Raw genomic sequence first — 21877 nt, forward strand, 5'->3', positions numbered from 1 at the left:
AGAAAAGCAAGCTAAAGTGTCTATGAATGAGTATGAATTAGGCGATGAAATTTTAGGAGAAACTGAAAAAGCAGGGATTAATTTATTTTCTAAGGCCTCTGATTCTAAAAGAAACCTCATGGCCAAAGCCTATATGCCCTTGGGGGACTGCAGCCTCCAAAGGTTTAAAGGTGATAAAGTACAAGAGGCAGCTGATTCCAAGACCCAAAGTGAGGCTATTAAACAATCCCAAGAAACTCCCTTGCTTCCAATGGTAGAGAAAGCAGAGAAACAAAACCAGCAGAATAATGAGAAACATCTTAACTATGCAGATTTAAATCAGGTAAGAAGCAAGCAGGATGAGTTTCAGGCAGATGAGAACATTGTAAGTGTAGCTGAGAAGGCAAAGTTTGAATCAGGAGATAGCAAACTAGAGCCATCTGCGCCACCACCAGAATATAATGTGGAGAATCACAATACTATCAAGCAAGGCAGTGCTGGAGGAGAAGAGGTCAGATCCAAAGAAAAACAAGTGGAGAGATTTAATGTAGAGGGTGAGGCTCAGGAAGCAAAGAGCAAAGGAGCAGGGTGTAGAAAGACACGATTGCTTTCACAGGTAGAGAAAAGCATAGCCCAGGAAGCAGATTTAGAATTTAGAGTGGCTTATCCCATGAGAGTTATAGACAGACAGCCCGACGAGCAGTACCCACAAGGGATTCAAGAACGGCAACATACTGCCTTCCCCTTCAAGCTACTGAAGGACCTCAAGCAAGCTGTATCTAACTATGGTCCAGACTCCCCATTTGTTATTAGTATGATAAAATTCTGGCAGATTATGAGCATTGGATCCCAGCAGATTGGAGGTCGATAACGAAATCTTGCCTCTCATCTTCAGAATCTTTGCAATATCAATTATTATGAGCCGAAACAGCCCTCGCACGTGCTCTCAAAAATGCAGAAGAGGGTATAGATATAGGGATTCATCAGCTGCCAGGAGATGAGAATTACATCACAGTTGAGTCCCAACTGCAGTTTAATGAACAAACTATAGGACAGATACGTGAAATTTGCTTAAGTGACTGGGAAAAGATAATTCCATCAGAAGAGAGAGAGCCGAGTTACAGGGCTATAAGACAACGGAATGATGAGCCTTATGCTGACTTTGTGTCCCGATTGGAAGATGCTATTTCCAAGTGTGTAAAAAATGTCCAGGCAGTAAGAGACTTAGTGCATAAGCTATCTTATGATTTCTCTAATACACAGTGTAAAAATGCCTTCCGGCCCTAGAGGGAAAAGGGCACCCTGCTAGATTATCTCAGGATATGCAGGAATGTAGAGACAGAGGAATACAAGGCCGACCTCATGGCAGCTGCATTGGTGAATTATATCAGACCTGGAAGAAAGTGCTTTAGTTGTGGGAAAACAGGTCATCTTCAAAAAGAGTGTAGGAAAAGCAAACTGCAGCCAGAGCCAGAGCATGGGCCAGGGCCACCTAATTCAGATTTCAAAGGACCTAAACTTTGTCCATGCTGTAGAAAGGGAGCTCATTGGGCCAGCCAATGTCGTTCAAAATTCAACAGTAATGGGTCACCATTAGCCAAGGTTTACTGGCGGGAAAATAGAGGAAGGAGCTTGATACAGACCCCGCCCAACAGAGCTCAGAAGGCAAGGCTTCTGCCTAACCCAGCAAAAGAATCTTTGAATGGCAGAAATCATCCAGTTTCACAGCAGGAGACCAGACCTAGCCAAACTTGCAAGAACCCGGCCTCTGTTACCGCTGCAGTCAGTTTAATTAACCAAGAGATGGCTCAGAAGCCCTTGCAGCAGCTTGTCGATTCTGAAACGCAGGAAACTGTTTTTGAAAGAATAATACAGCTTCTATCAGGAAGATTTAACCTAAATAGTCAAGGAATTAAAAATGATACTGGAGTTGATCAGAGATGTGAGGAAAAGCCTGAAGCTGTGATTAAATCAGAAATTATTAAGAGCGGTAATTGAGGTCCGCTACCTAAAATAACTAAAATATGTTTATTAGGAGAGTCCAACGTAAATTCTCAAGGTGTTGGTGGAATTATTGATCAGGATTATGAAGAAATTAAGGCAGTGATAAATTCTGATGTACCAAGGTTTATAAAGGAAAATTTCTTAAGTCAGTTTTTGTTTCCCTGCATCTCTAAAATAAAAATATATGCCTACCAAGAGAAAGTACTCACGTGTGACCACCCTTTACATGAAGGGGTCTTCTGGAATTTGTTAAAAAGCTCTGAATATGAAGTCATTGCCTTGGGGCATTCAGGAGAGCATAAGACCCACCTATTAACTTCCCCTAAAGCCAGCATGGAGGGAATTAGTGACGTTAACCAAGAAAAACTATTGAAAGATTGTAAAATCATACAGTGTGAGAAGCCTGGAAGGCAAAACGGCTTAATTGAGCCTAAAACCTTATTGGTAAACTTGGAGAAAAAATGTCTGTTTGGTAAGTTGCTCCAAGAACAACTGAGCAAATTTATTAAGAATTTTTTCAGTCTTTCAAAGTATGGTAAGAAACTTTCCCAATTAGTCAGCTCTCTTAATTCTCTGACAGCCAGGAGCCAAAATGTAAATTCTCTGAGAACTGGCAGCCTAAATTTACATAACAATGAAGACTATCTAACTCGTCTTTATACTGGGTCAAAGCCTAGCAAGTTAACTGAGTTTGCTAGCAGTGCTTTAATATCTGCATTGTTAAAACAGAAGGGGGAGAAAAGGAATCCTATGTATGACAAATTTCATTTGGTCAATTTAACCAAAAAATTTCTCTCCTTACTAAAAGCTTGTAGTAAAATTAGGGAACATAAACACATTTTCACTTCTACAGAGAAAGCTAATTCTAAGAAGTCCCAAGAAGATGGAAATCACGTTTGGGATCCGGGTCCATTCACCTGGAGAAAGGGCTATACATTTATATTTTTACAGAATAAAGCTGATGGACTCCCTTTAGAAGGACGCAACCACGTTTGGAGAAAGATGGACAAAGAAGAGATGGAGAAGCCACCCAATCTTAATCATAATTCCTTTTGCAGGTTAATGACACCCTGAAGAGAGGGACTATTTGTTTATATTTTCACAGGCAAAGGAGAAAGGTGGATTTCTCTACAGCCAACAAGGCCCAGAAGAAAGGAGGGACGCCCATGCTGTGATGTGACCCTGTCCTGTTACTGAAGTTACCCAAAACGTCAAAAAGACCTCGCCGATTTGTGGGATTGTTAATCGCAGCTATAATTGGACTCATAGCCATTGCCACCACTGCTGCCTCACTGGGAGTGCTCTGCAACATCAGTTAATGCTATAATGTGATTGGAATGTAACTATTTTCTGTGTAACTCCTTACCTATGTAATGTAACATTGCATGATTGGGATTTGATTAGGAAACATTTGGAAGTGTTTAAGGGAGACATTTCATTAGATGTTTATCAGCTTAAAAAGGATATTTTCTATACATTCAAAGACAAGCTTGAGGAATCTCCTGATTCTGATATGATTAAGCAATTGGTGAAAGGCATGGAAGGGTTGGACCCACGAGCTTGGGCTCAAAGCATTTCTAATAGCTTAAGTTCTAGTCTGACTGTGTTGTTTATCATCATAATTTTGATATTCGCAGTCTCATGTCGCTTCTATAGGAAGCTAAGAGATATGAAAAGAGACCATGTTGCCTCCGTTGACACTATTGAATCTCAAATGCAATGCAGAAAGGGGAAATGTGGGATACTAGCACAAAAGGAAAAAAATCTGGGACTTATTCCCTGACCAGTATAGAGGGAACCTGGAAGGCCAGCGTTCTATTGGCAGGAAGGCCGCCACTCTGTTAGTTAAGGATAGAGTCCCAGCATATTTTCCTATGGTAATCTATCATTTCCACAGTTTCTCCCTTAATGCCGTGCTGCCTTAATGTGAGCACATGGTTGATTCGTTCTCCCCATAGAAGCAGACATGCCTAATTGCTCCTTCCCTTCCCGCCGCAGCATCCAGCCCCTCTCATACTTTCTTCCAATAGAAGATGGGCATAGGGGGTCTTTATCCTCTGAGCCTGAATTCAAAGTGTTTGCTATAAGCCTGAATTTTTGGCTATATTAATTGGATCATGAAGTTTTGCCTTGGCAGTTTTCAATGTATAGAAAATAACCATGTAGCCACTGTGGCTCTTTTGAATTTTATATATAAAACAAAAGGGGGACTTGTGGGGGGAGGTCAGATGCGTAGGCATTCCCTCCCCTGAAGGCAATCAGTTGCCAGACTGCTGTCCCATCCCACCACAGGAGTGGTCCTACTCCCTGCCTCTGGGGACAATGGACAGGCACCTGTAGGAGGAGTTTTCACTCTACTGATAATGGTCCCAGAGACCACCCCCTAGACCACCCACTCATTGCTGTGAAACCTATAGTGCAGCTCCTCCCTGTGATGTATGTCTCTACCTGTAATTAGTGGGCTGGCTTTCCCCCAAAATGTATATAGGCGTGAGTCAGCAATATAGGGCTCTCTCTGACTCTGAGCTCCTTGCTGCTCACTCCCTGGTCACTCCCCTCTCCCTTGTTCCCTTACTCTCCTTCCCTTCCCCCTCTCTCCATGTGGACCACCAAGCTGGGCTGAGGTGAGCAATGCTACCATGTATATGTCTGACTGCATTATTATAATATCTCTCATGCTCTCGATGACTTTAATATAATGCTTATATATCTCAACCGTACAATTGTGCATTACTGAACCCAGAAGTAGTATTAATGAACCAGTGAGTTCTAGTAGTGGGTGGGGCTGGCACCCCACTCCTCCCAGCGTCACTTTTAATTTAATACTATAGCCCAAGTGAGGTGAGGTTTCTTATGTCAAGGGGATATGTGAGATGGACATATAAAGGAGGTAATATACAGTTCAGAGAGTTCTAGGTAGGCTCTCTGCCTGGTTGTTTGGGAGACTGGATCAGAAGATTACATGATCTGAGAGCCGAATCCTGCCTTCATCTTGGTGTTTATCCATACAGTGGACTCATATAATATTTGTCTTTTTATAATTGACTAATCACTAAGCATAATGATTTTCAGGTCATCCAGGTCATGAAGAGTTTCATGGTTTCATTGCTCTCTTTTACACATATATAGTATTCCATTGTGTGTATGTGCCAGAGTTTCTTTATCCATTCTTCTACTTTTGGGCATTTTGGGCTGTTTCTAGCTTCTTGTTATTGTGAACTGTGCTGCAATGAACATGGGAGAGCATATGTTTGTTCATCACTTACTTCTTTAAGGTATATGCCCAGAAAAATTATTTCTGGGTAGTATAGTTTTTCTATTCCCAATTGTTTTAAGTAGCACCATATTGTGTTCTACAATCGTTGTACATATTTACAAGCTGACCAGCAGTGTATAAGAGCTACAATCTCTCTGCACCATTTTAGCATTTTTTTTCTTTCCTTTTATTTTAATTTGGCTTTCATTGTGAATGTACGGTGATATTTTATCATTATTTTGATGTTTATCTCCTGGATTGTTAGTGTTTGTGAACATTTCTTCAGGTGTTTTGTTAGCCATTTGAATGTCTTTCAAATGTTAATTTTTAAAATGTTAATTTTTCAAATTAACATTCCCAATGTCTTTGTGAAATTCTATTCATGCCCTTTACTCACCTTTTAATTGGATTATTTGATTTTTCTTTGGAAATGTTGAATAAGTCTATACATTTCAATAATTAGTTTATTTTCTTTTTTAGCATTGCTAAATATATATTCACAATCTGTGGGGTCTCACTTTACTCTTTTGGTAAAGTTTTTGATGTGCATAAATGTTTTATTTTTAATAGGTCCTAGTCATTTATTTTGTCTTTCATCACATGTGCTTTCTTTATTATATTTAGTAGCCTGTGTGTACTCTATAATAGGGACCTTAAGTTTATTCCAATTTTCTCACATATGACCCTTATAACGCCAGGGTTTACCTTTAGCTCACTAAACCATCTAGAGTTTATTTTTTGCAAATGGGTCAAGGTATGTGTCCTGATAGATGCTTCTGCAGATAGAGACCTGATTTTCCAGCACCATTTGTTGAACGGATTGCCCCTTTCCCATTTAATGTTTTTAGGACTTTTGTCGAAAACCAGTTGACTGGTGGATGCTGTTATTTGTTTTTGTTTTTAAAGTCCTGTTCCATTCATAATATTGTACTTTCACCAAGGTGTTTTGACTCTGTGGCTATGTGGCTTTGAGGTCGGATGGTGCAAAGCCTCTTACTTTGTGCTTCTTTTTGAAAAATTCATTGCTTAACCTGGGCCTCTTTCCTTTTCATATGAAGTTCTTAATGAGATATTCCATTTCATAAAGAATGAAGTAGGGATTTGAATCAGATTTACTTTTATTTGTACATTGTTTGGGATGGTTTTGACATTTTTATATTATGTCTTCATATCCATGAACACAGGATATTTTTGAATTTGTGTAGGTCTTTTTATTTTATGTAATGATGTATTTTTCTTTATACAGGCCTTTTATTTCTTTTGGTTAGATTTATTCTTAGATATTTCTTCTTTTGTGTGGTTATAGTAAATGCTTTTTTTTCTTAATGTTTTACTGTGAGATTGCTTCACTGGTACATAGAAACCATGATTGATTTTGCTTGTTAACTTTGAATCCTATTTTTCAACAAATCCCTTTCTTGCTTCTAACAGTTTTTTTGTGGCGTCCTTGGGATCTCGCTCTATAAAATCATCTTTGCCAAGCTATATCTTTTGGTACCTTTCCGTTGTCTAGTGGTTTTGGCTAAGACTTTCAACCAATGTTGAATAAGAGTGGTGATAAGAGCAACCTCAACCTTATTTAGTTCCAATTTTCACAGAAAGATATTTTAAATATTTCCCCACTGAGTGGGATATTAGCCATCGGATTTTTGTATATGGCTTTTATGATATTGAGATGTTTCCCACCTGTGTTAATCTGGATAGACTAGAGAAATGTATTCATAGAAACTCATATGTGAATAAGAACGAGGTTTATTTACAAGAACAATTGTATATTGAGAAAACATCCAAGCCCAGTCTGGATCAAGTCCATAAGTCCTATATTAGCCCATATGACTGATACCAATCTATAAAATTCTCTTCAGACTCACAAAACACATGCAATAATGCCGAACACAGGAAGATCACAGGCCAGTGGAAGCAAAGCCTTGTGGATCCAGTGGTGGTAGAGGAATCTCAGTGCTGGCCAGGGTTTCCATGTGGTTCCTTCAGTTTCCGGGGCATGGGCTCTGTCAGTGTAGCACAATGTGTCTTGTCAGTAGAGCATTTTCAAGGGGTGAGTAATGAGAAAGTATCTCCTGCCTCCAAGGAGGAAGTCCAGGAATTCCTAGAATTTTCAGGAAAAGACCAGGCCCACACAGAGGCTTCATTGGCTATGATCTGGTTGACAGATTAGAGTCCACTCCTTCACTCTTAATCTCCTCAAGTCGCAAATTGACACCAGATTATGTAACTACCACAGACCACCCCTTGTCAATTTGATACTTTTGTACAACTCTTTCACTATATAGAATGATCAAATAAACAATAATTAAACAATATCTGTACTTAACAGGTTAAAACTAAAATGCATGCAATTCAATATGTGCCACCCTCATTTAAATTCTATAAGTGAACAAAACAAAAATATCCTATGCATAACAATTGCAAGTAACACCTACATCTTAATCCTATAACCTTATGAATATATTCCTCCACCTATGAAAGCTTGTACACCAACTGCTTCATACCTTTATGCCATTCAGTTTGCCTGGAAGGAGAAATGGTCAAATGTGAGACTGTATACTGATTCATAGGCTGTAGCTAATGCCTTGTCTGGATGGTCAGGGATTGGAAGGAATATGATTGGAAAGTTGGTGACAAGTAGGTGCGTGGAAGAGGTATGTGGATAGACCTCTCTGAATGGGCCAAGAAAGTAAAGATAATCGTGTCTCATGTGAATGCTCACCAAAAGGTTATCTGTGTAGAGGAGAACTAACAATCAAGTGGATAAGACGACACACACTGTGGAGACTAGTCTTCCTCTTTCCTCTGCCACTCCTGTCATCGCCCAATGGGCACATGAACAAAGTGGACATGGTGGCAGGGATGGAGGTTATGCATGGGCACAGCAACATGGAATTGCACTCACCAAGGCTGACTTGGCTACTACCACTGCTGTGTGCCCCATCTGCCAACAGCAGAAACCAACATTGAATACAAGATATGGCACCATTCCTTGGGGAGATCAACTGGCAACCTGGTGGCAGGTTAATTACATAGGACCACTTCCGTCATGGAGGGGGCAGCATTTTGTTCTTACTGGAATACACACCTACTCTGGATATGGATTGGGCTTCCCTGCATGCAATGCTTCTGCCAAAACTACCATTCTCTGACTTCCAGAATGCCTTATCCACTGGCATGGCATCCCACATAGCATTTCTTCAGATCAAGGAACTCACTTCACAGCAAATGCAATGCAGCAATGGGCTCATGCCCATGGAATCCACTGATTGTATCATGTTGCTCATCATCATCCTGAAGCAGTTGGATTGCTAGAATGATGGTATGACCTCCTAAAAACTCAATTATGGCACAAACTAGGTGGCAACAACTTGCGGGGCAATATTCTCCAGGAAGCTGTAGACCAGTGGTCATTATATGGTACTGTATCTCTAATAACCAGGATTCATGGGTCCAGGAACCAAGGGGTGGTAACTGGACTGGCACCATTCACTATTACTCCTAGTGATCCACTTGTAGCATTTTTGCTTTCTGTCACAGCAACCCTATGTGCTTCAGGCCTGGAGGTCATAGTCCAGAAGGACAGGGCTCTCCCACCTGGAAACACAGCACTGATTCCACTGAACTGGCACTGATAATGCTCCCTGGACACTTTGAGCTTCTCATGCCTTTGGATCAACTGGTCAGGAAGGGTGTCACTGTACTGAGTAATGTGATTGATCCTGATTACAAAGAAATTGGACTGGTGCTACATAATAGAGGTAAAGAAGACTATGTCTGGAATCTAGGATATCCCATAGGCCATCTCTTAGTACTACTGTGCCCTGTGATTAAAGTAAATGGTAAACAACAGCAACCCAATCCTGACAGGACGTCTCATGACCCAGACCCCTCAGGAATGAAGGTTTGGGTCATCACACCAGGCAAAGAACTGAGGCACTGGCTGAGGGAACAGGTAATAGAGAATGGGTAGTGGAAGAAGGTAATTCTACCTATCAGTTACAACCACGTGATCAGTTGCAAAACAGATTTGTCATTGTCAGTTTATCTTCTTTATATGTGCTTATTGAATATCTTTCCTTTGTTCAAGTATGATGTACCAGATACAATTAGATTCAGTGCATTTTTATTTATATGTATGATGGATGTTTGATGTTAGGTGTAAGTGTAATTTCATTAATGCCTGGAATTATAAATGGCTAAAGAATCATGTACAGGTGCCAAGTTGGCAAGGGGTGGACTGTGATAGGTTTGATGTGCCAACGGAGCCCATAGGAACATATGGGATTAATAAAGTCACAGTTTGATTGGAGGGCAAAGAGACAAATGGGATGACAAGCCCTGCCTCTCTCTCTCTTGCTCTCTGTGATCAGACAAGTGTGCGGCTGCTTTAGCTAGTTCTTTGCCTCAACTTGTGAGCTGCACTATCTGTGAGACACCCAACCCATAGATCGTATCGCTAGAGCTTGAGGTTCCTTTGAGACCAGCTTCATCATGCTGCTGGTGTATATGTCACTTGAGCTTGGGACTGTTGGATCCTGTTATCTGGCTGACTGTAGGTGACCCACCCTGCTGTTTGCTGCCTGTGGTCAGGCTGTCTGCATTTCTCTGCAAAAGACTCAGTTTTCTGCTTCCTTGACCTTGGGCCCTCATGAGTTGAAGTACTTCTAGTATATTAACTGTTCTATGCAAGTGAGTTGAACTGAGCCCTCTGTACTGCTGTGTGGATTAATTAGTTGTTATATTCTTCATGCTATATATATATATATAATCATAAGTGTCCTGGTTTTGTTTCTTTAGAGAACCCTGTCTAACACACCACCTATTCCTATTTTATAGAATAATTTTATCAGAAATGAGTGTTGGACATTAACAATTTATTTTTTAACATGATATGTGATCCTCATATTATGTCTTGTTTATGTGGTGGATTACATTAATTGCTTTCCAAATGTCGAACCATCCTTTTATTCCTAGTGTGAATTTCACTTGGTCTCGATGAATTATTTTCTGGATATATTGCTGGATTTTATTGGCCAGAATTTCCCCCCCGACAGTTTCATTGGCTTATAATTCACATACCATACAATTCAATAGCTCAATCACATCAAAAATTATCATCACATTCGGTTTGAGAGCATTTTCTTAACTCTTGTACTCCTCATTGTTAGCTCTCATTTCCCTGGAGCCTCATTCTATTGACCAAAATTTTGTTTGAAAATTTTTCATCTATGTTCATGAGGGATATTGGTCTATAGTTTTCTGTCTTTGTGGGGTGTTTGCTAGTTTTGATATCAGCCTTATGCTTGCTTCATAGAATGAGTTTGGGGGTTTGCTGTCCCTTTCTATATTGTGGAATACTCTATGTAGGCCTGATGATATCTTTCTTTGATTTTGTTATGTTTTCCATCAGTTTGTCAATTTTGTTCATTCTTTCCCTCAAACCTCTTGATTTGTTGATTTTTTCCCATTGCTTTTATGTTTTCTAGTTCATATATTTTTGCTCTAAGCTTTATGATTTCTTTCCTTCTGTTGTTGGAAGTGTATACTGTTGCCCTTATTCTTTTTTTGGAGGTGTTGTGTTAAGTTGTTGATTTTGAATTTCTCCTATTTTTCATGTGTGCATTAATTGCTAAGATTGTCCACTGATAAGTGCTTTTGTTGTGCCCCCCCCCCCAAATTTTGGTGTGCTGTTTTACTGTTATTTGTCTCAAGGTATTTCTTAATTTCATCCCTTATTTGATCTATTACCCAGTCATTTTTTTAGTAGCATGCTATCCAGTCTCCATGTGTTCGACTTTATGTTCTTGCTCTTTCTAATTCTGATTTCATTGTATACCCTTGTCTTTGAGAAAATAAATCTTAGGAGCTTCATGTTTTTGTATTTGTTAAGCTTGCTTTGTGGCCTATTTGTGAGATATTCTAGAGCAGTGGTTCTTAACTTTCCTGAAGTCACCACCTTTTAATACAGTTCTTCATGTTGTGATGACCATCCCCCCAACCATAAAATTATTTTTTTGCTACTTCATAACTGTAATTTTGCTACTGTTATCCATTGGACGACCCCTGTGAATGGGTTGTTTGACCCCCAAAGGAGTCGCTACCCACGGGTTGAGAACCGCTGTTCTAGAGTATGTACCTCTGGAAAAGAATGTATATACTGCATTGCTGTCATTTGGAGTGCTCTTTATGTTCCTAGGAGGTCAAGTTGGTTTATTCCATTGCTTATTTGGAGGTTTGTTGCTTTCATTTTGCAATTTGTATTTGGTTCATTTCCATGTATCTGTTTGCTTTTTGTGGTTGTGCTGGTGTCTTAGTTACTTCTCTATTTCTGTTGAGTGTTGCTTTCATTGTATTGATTTCTGGGTGGGGTGCAAGGTGATGCTCTCAGGTTTGTTTGCTTTGTTGTTAACTTTCTGTTATAGTAATTTGGTGAATTTTATTGTTGTTGTAAATTTTGTCTTGTTTTTACAAATCCCTTTAGTTTTTCCTTGTCTGGAAATGCCTTTATTTCTCCCCTGTATTTGTGAGATAATACTGCTGGTATAGGCTTTTTGGATGTCAGGTTTTGTCTTTTCTTTCAGAATATTTTATATGTAACCCCAATATCATATTGTTGGTTTATTTTTTCTTGAGAAGTTTAAACTTATACTTATTGGTTTTCTTTGGTAGGTGACTGTTCTTTTTTCTCTCACTGCCTTTAGGATTCTCTCCTTTTCTTTTAAATTGGATATTTGACTCTGAGATGTCGTGGTGTAAATCTTTTGTTGGTTTATCTTATTTAGGATCTATCAGCTTCTTGAATAGTTATGTTCTCCTTTGTAAGCTTGAGGAAATATTGATTTGTGATTTATCATGCTATTTTCTCTAAATTTCCTTTTATTTGTTTGTTTCTTCTTGTTCTGGAATCCTAATGAGGCATAGGTTGCTTCTCTTGATATTGTCCAACATCATTCTCAAAATTGCTTCTGATTCTTTTGCTTTAGTTGTTGATTTTAGTTAGAGTAATTATCTAATAGCTCACTGATTTTATTTTCCTTTTCTTCCACTCTATTTCTGAGGTCTTTTACAATGTTTAATTTCATTAACTCATTATTTATCTACTGGGATTCCTTTTGGTTTAAGGATTTTAGTTTTTACATTTCTCCTGTTATTCTCATGAATGTTCCCCACATTTATTGAAAAGACTTAAACATTCATCTGAATTCTGAATTTTGTTTATGGGTGTCCAGAGCTCTTTTTCACAATACTCCATTTGATTTGGAATTTTTTCAGTTGTTTGCATTTGTTTTTCTTGATTTTTAAACGTTTTGGTTACTGTAGTTGACTGTTGCTTCCTTGATATTGAGGTACAGCTATTAATCCTGTGTAAACTTCTGGGTGGTATAGAGTTAATTGGCTCTCTCTAATAATGTGAGTGAAGTCTAATATTTGCTAGAAAATATACAGTGTTGAAAGGGAGTAAAGGGGAGAGGGATATATAAGAGGAGACAGTGGTGGGGGGTGGAGTGAAATTAAAATATTACTAGTAATAATGAATGGCTTTGTTGATAGACCACTAGCTTTGTTAATAATGTATTTTAAGAGGGGTAATCAGAATTAATATTTTTCATTGAAATATACTTCATGAAGAAAATGAAAGAGAGCAGAAGGAGACTCTGGGTGCATTTTTCAGAGAAGAGGAGGGATAAAAGAGAAAAATGACTCAGGTGTTCCTAGGTCATGGGTGCTGAAGCTCTATTGCTGAGGCAATGTGAATATGGAAAGGCCTGGGCAATCAAGGAAAGAGAAAAGGGGAATGTGGATAAAAGCTCTTGTTTTACTTCGTATGGCAGAATCTGCAGGTCTGCTTGTTTTCCCCCTGGGAAATGCATATTATCAAGAGGTTCTGTTATACAGGTTCTGTTATACAGGAAGACGACTCTGGAACAGGAAGTGGAAGATAACTGGGGAAAAAATCTTCAAAGTGTTATAATAAAACAAAAGTACTAAAACTGAAGAAAATGAAATTAAGTACCAAATAAAACTGCCTTGTGTGTTGGGATTCCTAATATTGATTGTGTCAGTGTGTGTATGTGTGTCTGTGTAGGTGGGGATGGGCATGTGGAGTGGGGAGGGCACATTTCAAGATCTATGTTGAAGTAAATTGTTGTTTGTGATAGGCACCTTTCAAGAAGTCCATTTATTATAGCTGTTATTAAAGTTTATTCACCAACCATTAAAGTTAGTGATGAAGCTACTGATGATGGAATTGAAGAACTCTATCAACAATTTTGGTCTGAGAATTATCAAGCTTGGAATCAAGAAGCATTAATAAATTTTGGCAATTGAATTGGAAAAATCCACACAAAGAGAAAGACATAATAATTGGAAAATAGCACCTTGTTAGTAGAAATGAAGATGGAGGTCATATGCGAGAAGTTTGCATGACTAATATATGTTTTTATTGCTAATACATTTTTTCAGCAGAATAAATTGTGAACATACATGTAGACCTTGCAAAGTGGACCGACAGTTTCAGGGGGACATGGAAGGGAGGAAGTGGGGGTAAAGCTAGTGTTGTTAACAAACCCAGGGACAAGGGAACAACAGTGATCCAAATTGTTGGTGAGGAGGGTATAGGAGGTCTGGTAGGTTGTGACCAAGTGTAATGTAACCAAGAGGAATTACTGAAACCCTCATGAAGGCTGAATACTATAGTGGGACAAGAGGAAAGGAAAAGTAAATAGAGGAAGGAATTCAGAGGTAAAGGGCATTTATAGAGGTTGAAATACAGGCATGTACATATATTTATATGTGTGGATGTGGAAATTGATCTATGTGCATATATTTATAGGTTTAGTATTAAGGTAGCAGATGGACATTGGGCCTCCACTCAAGTACTTCCTCAATGCAAGAACACTTTTCTCTATTAAACTGGCACTCCATGATGCTCACCTTCCCAACACAATCTCTGAAGACAAATGGATGCATAAGCAAATGTGGTGAAGAAAGCTGATGGTGCCCGGCTATCAAAAGATATAGCATCTGGGGTCTTAAAAGCTTGAAGGTAAACAAGCGGCAATCTAGCTGAGAAGCAACAAAGCCTACATGGAAGAAGTACACCAGCCTGTGAGATCACGAGGTATTGAAGGGATCAGGTGTCAAGCATCATCAAAACAAAAAACTCATCATTGTGAAAGAGGGGAAGGGTGGAGTGGAGACACAAAGCCCATCTGTAGGCAGTTGGACATCCCATTATGGAAGGGACATGGGGAGGAGATGAGCCAGTCAGGGTGCAGTGTAGCAACGATGAAACATATAACTTTCCTCTAGTTCCTAAATGTTTCATTCACTACCCCCTCCTCCCCCCTCCTGCCACTATCATGGTCTCAATTCTATCCTACATATCTGGCTAGGCCAGAGGATGTACACTGGTACAGATAGGAAATGGAAATACAGCGAATCCAGGGTGGATGATCCCTTCAGGACCCATAGTGAGAGTGGAGATACTGGGAGGGTGGAGTGAAGGTGGGGTGAAAGGGGGGAAGCCAATTATGAGGATCTACATATAACCTCTTCCCTGGGGGACAGACAACAAAAAAAGTGGGTGAGGGGAGATGTTGGATGGTGCAAGATATGACAAAATAATAATTTATAAACTATCAAGGGCTCATGAGGGTGGGCCAAGCAGGGAAGGAGGGGAAAATAAGGATCTGATGACAAGGCTTAAGTGGAGATCAAATGTTTTAAGAATGATGCGGGCAATGAATGTACAAATGTGCTTTACACACTTGATGTATGTGTGGATTGTGATAAGAGTTGTATGAGTCCCTAATAGAATGATTAAAAAAGAAAGGAATACAGAGGATCCAAACTGACTTCCTCTTTGGGAGGGCACAAAGGAGAAGTCAATATTATCCAGCAAAATGAGGCTAAGGGCTTACTGTAGAACAGACCATCAATTGCTCACCTAGAAGTTCTGGCTGAATTATAAGAAAATCAAAGCAAATCCACGAGAGCAAAAGTAAAATCTTGAGTATGTCCTATCTGACTTTTGAGAATATTTGAAGAACAAATTTGACATATTTTTACAGTAGAAGATCTGACCAACTGTGGGATAAAACTAAGAATACCATATATGAAGAAACACAGGAAAGAAGTTTAAAATTGAAACTTGCTCTTGATTGTAGATTACCAAAAGCAAAGAAAAGAAATGATGAAGTAAAAGAGCTGAACATAAAATTTCAAAGGCTTATGATGGAGGGAAATTTCTTAATATGATTCTTCTTCAAATTTCTATAACTTTACAAAGAGGGTATGTGTACAACTAATAGGAGTGACTGGTCAGGTTTTGTTACCTGTCCCCTGGCTAAAAGGATGAGCCATCTTTGTAACAGGAGTAGAGAGAAATCATAGGACCCGTAATAAAGGTGACTGGTGAATTTTTAGTACCACCATCATTATAAGGATGAAAAAACTTTAAGCAGTAGCCATAGATAGAAAGCCTAGGACCATTTTAAAAACAAGTTCTAAATGTCTGTCTGAAGTGGCAGAGGTCAGCACTAAATATTGTGGCATGTAAAATATGGGGCAGAGTGAGAAAGCAGGACCAAGATAATGGGACTGTGAGACAGAGAAGATAGAGGCCATTGTGTCACATAGATGAATGGATGAGGACCACAGAAGGTTTTGTATGCTGGCTCAGGAGAAGTGTGGCTATGGATCAGTAAATAGACCCTAACTGTTTACTGACCCTAACTATTGGATCACTTTTCTAATAAACCCCATAATTGTGAGCATTGTCTGTGAGTTCTGTGTGGCCATTGTAATAAATTATCAAACTGAAGGTAGGAGTGTCTTGGGAGTACCCATTGATACCAGAGAACAGCAAGAAGGATGGACTTATGGAGGTATGTCTGACTTCTGTCTCTTAATAATAGGGAGGCCAGAGGAGGTCAACGATGGGCCCTCATGCCATTTACTGCAGGGCAGTCCAAAAAGAGAAAGTATTATAATTAAATGTGAAAATATCTAGAGCTAGAAAACCTACAAGGAAGAATATGTTCATTATATTTTAAACTGAATGAACTGAAAAAAAATGTCCAGGTTGAAGTTTCATTATTGAAAGATTCTATGGGAAAAATTACAAAGTAGTGGGGCAGCAAAAAAGAAGAAATCCTCAACAAGATGGATACATGGACTACAACAATTGGCTCAACCCTAACAATTGTGAGGATGATGCAGGACTGGGCAGTATTTCATTATGTTGTGCATATGATTTCTGTGAGTTGGAACCAATTCAATGGCACCGAACAACAATATGGAAAAAATACTGAATAATGTAGGAAACCATAAAATAAGATGGAAGGAATACATGAAGCATTATGCCAAAAAGATTTAGTAAACATTCAACCATTTCAAGAAGTACCATCTGATCAAGAACTAATGATAATGAAGGAAGAATTTCAAGTTACACTAAAGGTATTAGGGAAAAATAATGCTCCTGAAATTGATAGGATAACAAACTGAAATGCTTCCCCAAACTGATCCAATACTGGAAACATTAATTTGCCAAGAAATTTGGAAGACACGTATTTGGTCTTGGAAGATATTTAGGTTTGTACCCATTCCAAAGGAGAGTGACCCAACTAAACTTGGAAATTTTTGAATGATGCCATTAATGTCACCTGCAAGTAAAGTTTTGCTGATAATTCAATGGTGGTTGCAGCAGTATTTTCATAGAAGTTGCCGAGAATTTAAACCAGATTTAGAAGCCATGGCAGCAGGGATACCATTGCTAATGCCAAATGAATCTTGCTTGAAAGCAGAGAATACCAGAAAGATGTTTATTTTTTTATGGACCATGAAAAGGCATTCAACTGAGCATCATATCAAACTCTAGATAACATTGTGAAAAAATAAGATTTCTGGAACACCTCACTGTGATTATACAGAACTTGTACATTTGAATAAAATGGAATATTATGTGGTTTAAAAATCAGGAAGTGTGTGTATCGGGTGGTATCCCTTTACCATACCTAAGCAATCTGTATACTGAGCAAATAAGGCAACAAGCTACACTCTATAAAGAAGCATAGAGCATCAGGGTCAGAGAAAAGCTTATTAACAATCTTTGATATGCAGATGATATGAACTTGCTTGCTAAAAGTGAGGAGAACTTGAGAAATTGATAATAAAGACCATGGACTTTAGCCTTCACTATGGATTACAACTTAATATATAAAAAATCAACCCAAATACCTTTACCTTGACTAATAGACAACATCATGATAAATGGAAAAATGATTGACATTGTCAAGGATATGGTTTTGGTTGAATCCACGGCCAACAACCCTAGAAGCAGCAGCCAACAAAATTGGGTCATTTTGTTGCAAAAGACCACCTCTTTAAAGTGTTGAAGGTCAAGCATGTTGTTTTGAAGGTGAAGGTGTGGCTGACCCAACTCAGGATATACACAATCACCTCATATGCGTGTGAGAGTTAGGTAACAGATAACGAAGACCATAGATTACAGAGATTTCCAATCTTATTTTGCCTACCACCATCTTCTCACAAAACTAAAGAGACTTACTTAGCACCCCTACACCCTTCAATAAGAATTTTATTCTATAGTATATAATTGAAGATAAAATATAGATACCTGTTTTTGCAGCTGCCCTGGATTGTTCTAGCACTCACAGGGAGTGGTCTCATTCACTTTGGGAAGCACTACCACCAAAGAAGTAAAATCCTGGAATTGCTGTGGGAGGAGAAGAGCTTTCATAGTACAGTATATTTACTAGCCACTGTACCCAAAGAATAAAAATTATGCAAATTATTACTCTATTGGTTAGAGTCATAGATGACTTCTATTGTCATTCAGGGGAAATTGTTTTAAACATTTTATTATGGATTAGGTAAAAGTTTACAGAGATTAACAGTTCACATTCAACAATTTATCAACTTCCCAATGTCCTGCTCTTTTTCAAAGAGGGAAAAAAACCACCCCAAAGACATTTAGTTTAAAGTATTTACTAACCTGCCATGATACAAAAACAAACAAGCCAGGTATGTATATATTATATTTATTGATATATGATACATGTATACAATATGTTGGTATTATTAGGTACAAAGGAGACCTGGTGGCATAATGGTTTCATATTGGGATGCAAAGTGCAAGGTCGAAAGTTCAAAACACTAAAAGCTCCAATGAAGAAAAACAAGGCTTTCTACTCCCATAAAGAGTGACAGTCTTGGAAATCCATAGGGGCACCTCTACCTTATGGAAGAGAGTTGCTGTAAGTCAGATTGGACTCTGTGGCAGTGAGTTGGTTTTTGAGGTCATTGTGAGGTGCAATCAAGCACCATCAACCTAGTCTGGTACCATCCTTACAGTTGTCATTATTCTAATGACACCATTATTGTAATAATGAGGCCATTATACAGTCAGTGTGTCAATCAGTTTCATGGAGTCTTCCGCTTTTTTGCTGACTTCATACTTCACCAAGCATAATGTCCTTTTCCAGTGAATGGACTCACCTGGTAACATTGTCAGAGTATGGACCTGACTCACTTTTCAGAAGAATTTGGCTGCACTTCTTCCAAGACAGATTTGCGTATTCATCAGGAAATCCATGGTAATTTTCTTTATTCTTAACCAAAACCATAATTAAAATTCATCCATTCTTCTGTGGTCTTCCAGCTCTGGTCATGTCCACCTGTGATATGTATATGAGGCAATTGAAAGTACTATGGCTAATGTCATGCGTACCTCATCTTCCAAGCAGTGTCTTTGCTTTCTAAAACATAAAGAGGCCTTTTGTGGGAAATTTCTCCAATGCAGTGCATTGTTTGGCTTCTTTATTGTTGCTTCCATTGGTGCTGACTGTTGATCCAAGAAAAAGGAAGCATTTGATAATTTCATATTCTTCTATATATCATAATGTTGTATATTGGTCTTATGAGGATTTTTTTTTCTTTATAATGATATGTCCCATTTTCTTTTAGCCAGGTTGTGTTATATGTACATTTCAGCTTGTTATTGTCTTTTCCCAAACCTGATGCTTCCTTACTCTTTGTATAGTCCAGTTTCTGAGATTATTTGCTCAGAACACTCAGTGAATAAATATGATGAAAAGACACAACTCTGAAAAATACTGTTTTTGGCTTTAACTCATGCAACATCCTTGTTTTCTGTTTAATTGACTGTCTCGTCACACATATATGTTGTCTTGAATGAATTGTTCTGAAATTCCCATGCTTTTTCATATTATTCATATTTTTTATGATCCAGACAATTAGATGCCTTTGCATAGACTATAAAACACAAGTGAACACATTTCTGACATTGTCTCTTGTCAGACAGTCTTCATCTCAAATTAACAAGATATCCCTTGTGTCTTCTAAATCCAACTTGGATTTCTGGTAGTTCCCTGTTGATGTGTTGCTGCAACTGTTTTTTTAATTTTCTTCATCAAAATTTTAATTGCACAGTATATTAATGATATTGTTTGATAATTTCCACAATCTGTTAAGTCCTCTTTCTTGGAATGGGCACAAATATGGATCTTTTCTAGTTGGTTGGCCAGGTAGCTATCTTCCTAATTTTTTGGCATAGACAAGTGACTGCTTCCAGTGCTTCACCAGCTTGTTGAAACATTTTTATTTGTATTCTATCCATTCCTAGAGCATTGTTAACTTATGTCTTCACTGCTTCTTGAGGTTCTTATTTCAATACCATTGGTTTTGATCATATGCTTCTTCTTGAAATAGGTGAATATTGACCATTTCTATTGGTACAGTAACTTTGGGTATGCCTTTCAACTTCATTGGGTGCTTCCTGCACCATTCATTATTTTTACCATTGAATATTTCAATATTACAAATGAAGGCTTGACTTTTTCTTCAGTTCTTTCATTGTAGTTTTCTTATGTTTTTTTTTTTTAATTAAAAATCTTTGGGCATTTTATTAAAATGCTTTACTTTGTCTTTTCAAAATACAGAAATTTGAAAAAATTTTCTCTAGCTATTCTACGTTCACAAAGATGTTTCAGAATCTCTTTTGGTTTCTACGTTGTTTCCAGTCTTTTAAATGACTTTTTTTCTCTCTTCATGTATAATATTCTTGTTTCATTCCATAAATATCCTGGTCTGTCGTCATGAGTGTTAAATGTGTTATAGGTCTTCTTAAAATATGACCTACAATATATCTCACCAGAATTTAAAGACAATTTCATCTATCATGGTTGTTTCATTATCTTCAGTTTCAACCTGAACCTGTGTATGAATAATTGATTGTCTGTTCCTCAATTTGCTCCTTGCCTTGTTTTGGCCCATAACACCGAGCTTCTCCAATTTCACTTCCCATAAATGCAATCCATTTTGTTCCTGTATATTCCACTTTGGAAAGTTCATGTGAATAGTGCTGTTTTTGTTGTTGAAAAATGTATTTGCTATGAAGAAGTTGATGGTCTTGTAAAATTCATTCACGCAATTACTAATTTCATTACTTTCAGCAAGGCCATATTTTCCAACTTCTGATCCTTCCTTAATATTTCCAACATTTGCATTCCAATCACCAGTAATTATCACTGGTATTTGGTTAATACCAATTTTCATTGGTATTTGGTTAATCAGAATGAAGAAGGTGATAGAAATTTTCAATTTTTTAATCACTGGATTTAGAAGTTGGTGCGTAAATTTGCATAATATTTGTATTAACTGACCTTTCAATATTATCCTATCTTATACAGCATTGTACTTCATGATAGGTCTTGAAATATATATCTCATTCCTAGTCAAGCAAGTCATGATTTTTCAATGAAAAATAACCAATTTTGTGTCATCAATGCCTAGGATATCAATTTTTATGCATTCCATTTAATTTTTGACAACTTCCAATTTTACTAAATTTATACAGCTTACTTTCCGTTGTTTGATTTTTAATGGATGTTAGGAGCTGTTTCTTCTCCTTTTCAGTGTGTCTCCTAAAGAATTAAAGTTCAAAAATTTTGCAACATCCCCTTCATGAAAGTTGTCTCTACTTTGAGGGGACAGCCCTTCTCTAGTCATATTTTTGATATCTTCTAACCTAATGAACTCATCTTCTGGAACTATATTAGAAAAGGTTCCAGTACTATTTATAAGGTTTACTTTGACTAATTTTTCAGAAGTAGACCATCTAATCCTTCTTCCTAGTCCAGAAACTCCACCAAAACCTGTTGAACATGGGTGACCTGCTTGTATTTGAAATACTACTGGCATAGCTTGTAGTATTACAACAACATGTAAGTCATCATAGTACCACAAACTTACAGAGGATAACTACCTTAAAAATATTTTCTGGCACAGTGGCTACAATAATGGGATCAAGCATATGAAAGATGGTGAGGGTGCCACAGGATCAGACAATGTTATATTCTGCTGTTCAGTGGTCACTATGATATATACCTCACTTGGTCATATCAAATAACAACAGAAATGTATATATTTTTAATAAATATCATCAGAAGATAATATGACCTGAACATGCCTGAATTGAAGCTTTGAAAAAACAACAATCTTTATTTAATTTATGTTTTTTAATAATAATTTTATTAGGGGCTCATACAACTCTTAACAATCAATACATACATCATTTGTGTCCAG

The sequence above is a fragment of the Echinops telfairi genome, unplaced genomic scaffold (assembly GCF_000313985.2).
Source record: "Echinops telfairi isolate 266 unplaced genomic scaffold, ASM31398v2 ScPeMD7_3509;HRSCAF=4178, whole genome shotgun sequence".
In the NCBI taxonomy this organism is placed as follows: domain Eukaryota; kingdom Metazoa; phylum Chordata; class Mammalia; order Afrosoricida; family Tenrecidae; genus Echinops; species Echinops telfairi.